Here is a 5,852-nt window from a genome sequence, read left to right on the forward strand (position 1 = left end):
TTCCATAGTGAACTTGATGTTGGGATGAAGAGAGTTAAGATGCTCAAGAACAAAGGGGAATGGTCATCTTGCCATACATCGGCGGTGTCTCTTCAAAAATAGGAAGATTATTGAAGAGACATAGAGTTAAATGTGTCTTTCGTCCGCCGGCAAAACTCAGAGCTCTCTTGGGCTCATCGATTCGCCAGCAACATAAATACTCTGTTGACAACGGGAGGATAGTCACGCACCTTACGCGGACGCGCATTTTTGCTTGCGGCTTTCGACAGAGGTCGCTGGAACGGCCGATGGCAGCGCAGAGCAGCGGCGGCAGCCTCCGCGCGTGCGCCGAAGTCTTTGGTTCTTCATCCTGTAGGTGGCTTTACTGTCCTTCCAGCTATCGGTTGATATCGTCGCTATTGGCCATCGAAGTTGGCGCCTTCCACGCATAAGCACTTCCTGCCTAAGACTGGCATAAATAGGGGGGCTCTAGTCATGCCTTCGCACCTGAAGATGTCGGCCAGTTGCGCTGATGAAATATTGTGGAATTTTCACTACGACATCTAACGTCTTGCCCGAGAACCTTATATACAACATGTCCGTCGGGAAAGCCTCAAGCAACACATCTTGTTGCTCTTATTTGAGAGAAACGGCTCCTGTGCGACTGCAGCATTTGTATCTTCATCGAAAATGATATCTGATGAAAGACCTGGTGTCTTTAAATGACGAGATCTTTCAGAAGACTTTGTTCCCCTTTGTGAAGCATGACTTGGGTAAACAAAAATTCAGAAGTTGAACGTCTTCTTTCCTGATCAACGTTCTTGTCAGACTCCACAGCTGTGCAGCGAGAGACTGCCTTGACTCCTCCCGTGGAAAGGACAGTATTCAACCCGTCAACCTCGCAGGTGTTAAAATCGGCGTTATCAGAGGTGAGCTGGACGAATCTTTCACTGTTTGTGTTAGGATGCTCAGGTCGTGCGACTGAGGACATCTCAAATAGGGAAGCTTCCATTATTGGAGCTGCGAATCGAAATGCACTAAGAGCCTCGACAATACGAATCTTTTGTACATGAATGTACCGAGCCCAGTCAATAGTGAAGATAGAAATGACAGTGGCCTTACTGTAGAAATCACTGTATGTGCCAGAGCATCACACTTTTTTTCATTTACGTAGAGTTCGTTTTGACTTACAAAAAAACAACAAAATAACATTATTTCGACTTTAAAGTGTATGAACGCATAATAGTACCTATAACTGAAAAACTAGATGCCTTTGTAACATGAAATTTAATGATCTATAAATTTGATAATTTGACATTTTTAATTTTAAATAGCCGTTTTTGAGTTACAAGCGTTGGAGGCGACTTTTTAGCTAAGCTGGTAAAAATGAATGAACTTTGATAACTGATTGCGACCAAACGGCTTCACCGATTTTGACATTTAAATTGGTTATTTGAGGTAAAATTTAATGCTCTTTCATTCTGGTAAAAGTAACGTTTTCAGTAGGATGCACAGTTTCCGACGAATAGGCCGGAAACCTGAAAAAAGTGCCAACATTTCTTGGTGTTTTGGCCACAAAACGTTATCCCGAGCGTTTTGGAGGTCGAAAACTCGGATTCAAAGTACTGTCAACTATGTACGCAAGATAAAAAAATAAAATTTTCTTCCTCATTTTTTTCAAACAAAGCACCTTCTTTGAGACGTCGTTACTGGACTTTTTTCGTACTTGAAAAACTAATAAACTGTAGAAATTAATCGCCACATCCTGCATCCGTCAGTACTGCTATGATGTAATTAGGCTTGTTGAAGTAACATTAAACCTTATCGATTCGATGGAAAATGACTCTTTTCGGTTTTCTCAATTTGTGAACATTTTTATTCTCTCTTTTCGGCTCTCTTCCTGAAAGTACATAATTGCTGAGGTTTACGATGAAAGTGTAGGAAGCTAGTTGAGGAGTTCGTCGCACCGAGACAAGAATGTCAACATTACCGGGAGGTGGTCACTTTTCCGCTGCGACCTCGAGTTACCAAAGTGTTTAAAACGATTCGAAGAGGTTAGAGCGATATCAAAAACGGAAATACTTACCAGAGAAATGGTTCAAGTTTCATGTGCAAATGTTTAATTTATTTAGTCAATCTCTTTTCATCGCAATTCGTGCCTCACCAGTGCTTAAAGTTTCCAAGTTATTGCTCAGTGATGTAAAGAGCGATGTGCCTAATCTTCATGCCTATTTCTCCTTGTGTTTTTGTCCTATTTACATGACCCTCAACTTTTCAACTAAAGAAGTGCTGATGAGCAATTGTCTCATGAGACAAGTTGATGTGCGCAGTGAGTATCCTGAAAACGATAGTAAGCCTATCCAGAAGTGTTCAAGATGAAATGAAACTATGATTATCGTCGTTCAGTGAGTCAGATCCGGCCGCAAGTGCCATAATATTTAAAACAGCAGTCTCTTTTAACAATTTCACCTCGATAGTTCACATACAAATGTGCCGTGATAGCCCAGAGCGGTCGTCAGTGTGAAACAACCGAGAAATGAACTACGAGCAAAATGCGCCAACTACAAAACTTCCGTCCCAGGCTCGCCTAGGGTAACCTCTTCCTGTTACTCTGGTTCTTCCCTCTCTTAAGCTGTCTGACTATTGAAAAGCTCATACACCAGGAACTTTACGGTGTTACCGACAGAGCACCACCAACAGATACATTTAAATCGTTCTTCTTCTTCTTCTTCTTCTTCTTGCGTTACGGCCTCTGTAGGACCACGGGTAGCCCCTTCGTGGACTGCATCTTCCTATTCTTCTCCCAGAACCCCTTAATTCTTTCTCTTCTTCTCTCCCGCTCTTCTTCCGTGCTCTTCAGTTTCCGTTTCTCCAATCGGCTCCACTGGAGACACTCTAATCTTTTCCTGTATTCTTCTCAGTCATTGATCTCCGGCATATTGGTCGGTGTATATTTGTTCCTCCAATTTCCCTTTCCTTCGACCTTGATCCCCAATTCCAACCAGTCCTTCCGAAGTTCAACAATCCACTTGGTTCCTGTCTTTCCCCTTGTCCTCCCTGTTGTTTCCCACACTCTCTTCGTCATTCTGTCCATACTCATCCTAACTACATGTCCAGCAAACCTTACCCTTTTGAGTCTGATTTCCCCGGATATTGTTCTCATGTTCCGGTACAATTCTTCCCTAGGTCTTCGCATCCACCTCTCTCCACCTCTTTTGGGACCTAGTATTTTTCTCAGTATTTTTCTCTCTTCCTTCTCTAGTTGTTCTGCCCAATTTCTTACTAGTGTCATCGTCTCAGCAGCATATAATACTGCATTCCTCACCGTTGCCTTGTAGTGGGGTATCTTTGCCTCTGTGGATATATTCTTTTTATTGTATATGTCTCTCATCATGCAGAAGGCTGACCTCATCATCTTTATCCTCTCTGTTATTCCCTCCTTGCTCCTGTTCCTTCCTGTTATAAATTCTCCCAGATATTTAAATTTGTCCACCATTTGCACAGTACCTTCCGGTGTTTCCCAGTCTGCAGTGGTATTTAATGTCTTTGTCTTGTTATAGCCGATCCTCAGTCCCAACTTTCTGGCTACCTTACTTAAGTTGTCGACTTGTGTCTTTGCGTCTTCTTCCGTCTCACTTACTATTGCCATGTCATCTGCAAAGGCTAGGCAGTCCACTTGAGCCCTGTTGTCCTTTTTGTCCCCCACACGGGTCTTTGGTATTTCCATTTCCTCGTTTATTGCTCTCCACTGCATGATCACTTCGTCCACTGCTATACTGAACAACAATGGTGACAATCCATCTCCCTGTTTAACACCAGTCTTGATCTCAAATTCTTCTGACAGTGCTCCTCTGAACCTCACCCTTGCTTTTGTATCTGTCAGAATTTCTTTTATGAGTACTTGTGTAGTTCCATCAAGTCCTCTGTTCTTCAGGATCCCAACAGGAGTCTGTCTGTCGATGGAGTCATATGCCTTTGTGAAGCCCACGAAGGTTACTACTGTCTTTTTGTTTTTTAAGGCCCTATGTTCTATCAGTTGCTTCAGGATAAATATATGTTCTATACAGCCTATAAATCGTTATTATTAGACAATCAATTTCGTCTCTTCGGTTTCTATAGGATTAATGACAATTTTGCTTGTCAATGACGTATTTGACGTATTACGGCCATGCTTTTGTGATCTGAAGCTACGAGTCTATGTTTTTGTAGCATATGAAATTTGATTACAAAACGTGACATCCACAAGCTGTGATATGTTGTCTTTTCATTTGTGTTGCTATGTATTAGAAGTGGTGCCAATGGAAGCGTTCTTTTAGAATACTGTTTTCGAGAATATAATACTAAAATGAGTGTTATTTACTCATTATGTAAATAGCATCTCGTGATGCTAAAAAAGCGAATCGATTCCAGTGACTGAGATTTTTAGTTTGCAGTTTGCGTAATCCAGAAATACCTATTACGGCTAAAGAAGAGGACAACCACAGAATAATTTTCCCTGCTCTGTATTTGTGATGTTCGACTCGCAGTCGGTGCACCTGGATATTATTCATAACTAAGTTTTAGACCCAAATCATAGTTACAGAAATGCGAATAAAACCCATTGACCTATTTGGTATTTCTGCTCCCAGTCAATACAGTGGTTGCCGGCGACACCATGTCTTCGGGAAACCAACTTAACTCGGTGCAAGTGAGCTCAAGGTCCACATTGGCTGAGCTGCTGTATTCTGCCTGTCGCTGGTCTAATGGAGAATTGGCAAAATTGTAGAATGCTTTTGGCAACTATTTAACTTTCGATTTACTTCCTGGTTTCATTCAGAATTACCCTGCTAAATTCACTCGATATTTTCTTGTCACTTCGACTGAATATTCTGTATTATTCTTACTTACGGAATGACACAGAGGTGGAAAATCTATGGTTTTGAGTCCAGCAAAGCTCGTTCAACAGAAACTGCAACTTATTTCGCCATTTTCGTTGTGAATTCTCTTTCTTGTCTATCACTGGGACAACAAGGGAGTGAATTCTGTCACCGACTGTTCAACTTGCGTAAAAACGACAGTATAGTTATAAGAGTAGAAAGGCGTGAAAGGTAAGCAGCAGTTGAGGGGAGAGTGAGACAAGGTTGCAGCCTATCATTGATGTTGTTCGACATGTAGGCCGTACACTGAGTGGGCTGTAAAGGAGATCAACGAGAAATATGCTGATGGGACTAAATTGAAGGGAGAATAAATTAAAACTTTCAGGTTTGGCAGTGACGTTGTAATTCTATCAGAGAGAGCAGGGGAGTTGAAGAACAGTTGAAAGGAATGGGTAGTACAATGAAATGAGATTATATGATGAACATCAACGAAAGTACACAGGTAAAGGAATGTAGTCGAAGTACCAGGCGATGACGAGGGAATTAGTTTACGAAATTAAACAACAGAAGTAGGCAACGGCCTTGCCGCAGTGGATACACCGGTTCCCGTCAGATCACCGAAGTTAAGCGCTGTCGGGCGTGACCGGCACTTGGATGGGTGACCATCCGGGCCGCCATGAGCTGTTGCCATTTTTCGTGGTGCACTCAGCCTCGTAATGCCAACTGAGAAGCTACTCGACCGAATAGTAGCGGCTCCGGTCAAAGAAAAGCATCATAACGACCGGGAGAGGGGTGTGCTGACCACACGCCCCTCCTATCCACATCCTCATCTGAGGATGACACGGCGGTCGGATGGTCCCGCTGGGCCGCTTGTGCCCTGAAGACGGAGTGCTAAAAAATAGAAGTAGTCATTGAATTTTGTTATTTTCGCAGCAAAATAACTGAAAATGACCAAAGTGGTGAGGTTATAAAATGTGTATTGGCCTAACACTAGAAAAATTTCTGAAAAGGACGAAT

The 5,852-nt window shown here is 42.5% G+C and overlaps 1 pseudogene; it reads left to right on the plus strand.

Annotated features, from left to right (window-relative positions):
- Nucleotides 1-5,407: 5,407 nt before the first annotated feature.
- On the plus strand, nt 5,408-5,525 carry LOC126229639 (5S ribosomal RNA; annotated as a pseudogene).
- The last annotated feature ends 327 nt before the right edge of the window (nt 5,526-5,852 follow it).

This window comes from Schistocerca nitens, unplaced genomic scaffold (assembly GCF_023898315.1).
Source record: "Schistocerca nitens isolate TAMUIC-IGC-003100 unplaced genomic scaffold, iqSchNite1.1 HiC_scaffold_376, whole genome shotgun sequence".
NCBI lineage: Eukaryota > Metazoa > Arthropoda > Insecta > Orthoptera > Acrididae > Schistocerca > Schistocerca nitens.